The following is an 884-nucleotide window of genomic DNA, read 5'->3' as shown; positions in this document are numbered from 1 at the left end:
TTAAGCTTTGCTAGTCTTGATACCCATGGTAATGGGATTGCTGAGTCCTCGTGGCTCACAGATAACTACAACAACAGTTGCAGGTACAGGTTTTGCGATGATCATGACGCGAGAGCGATGTTTGCTTGCGTTGAGTTCTTCTTTTGCTTCTTCGATCAGGGGATAGGTTCCAGGTCGGCAGCTTGGGCTAGCAGGGTGGATGTCGTTTGAGTTTTTGTTTGTGTTTCATCCGTAGTCGGATGGTGCTCTTATGTATGATGATGTTGTATTCGTGTGGCATTATATGCCTCTTGTATGTATCCCCATCTATTATGTAATGTTGATGTAATGATATCCACCTTGCAAAGCGTTTCAATATGCGGTTCTATCCTTGGTGGGACCTTCGAGTCTCTTTAGGATAGTATCGCATATTGGGCGTGACAAGTTGGTAATCAGAGCCTCGACCGACCCTAGGAGCCCCCTTGATTGATCGTGTAGTTTGGCCGTTGTTGAGTCTAGAAGAAAACTATTTTCGGAGTCTAGTTATATCGGAGAGTAGGAATTCTTTTTACTCCTCAGTCCCTTCGTCGCTCTGGTAAGGAATCTTGACGTAGGTGTTTTGAATTACTTCTCTTCTCCTTCCAATTTTCTTTAGGTTCACGCGGGTAGTTTTTCGTTCGTTGGTTCTCTTCTCTTTTCATCCGGTGCATTTCTCGTCAAGTCGACTCGAGCCTCTTCATCTTTAAGTTCAATCCTCAGTTGTTTTCTTTTCCCACCCGCCCACCCTTTTCTTCTCGGAACCGGAGTCCGTAATCGAGTATCCATCCTACTCGTGCGAAGTCTTTGCTTTCTTTCATCAATTATTTCAACCGGTGTTTTCTCTTCAAGATACTTGTCGATTTCCC

Source organism: Triticum dicoccoides, chromosome 6B (genome assembly GCF_002162155.2).
Source record: "Triticum dicoccoides isolate Atlit2015 ecotype Zavitan chromosome 6B, WEW_v2.0, whole genome shotgun sequence".
Classification (NCBI taxonomy): Eukaryota; Viridiplantae; Streptophyta; class Magnoliopsida; order Poales; family Poaceae; genus Triticum; species Triticum dicoccoides.
The sequence above is the reverse complement of the archived record's forward strand: the minus strand, read 5'-3'. Positions refer to the sequence as shown.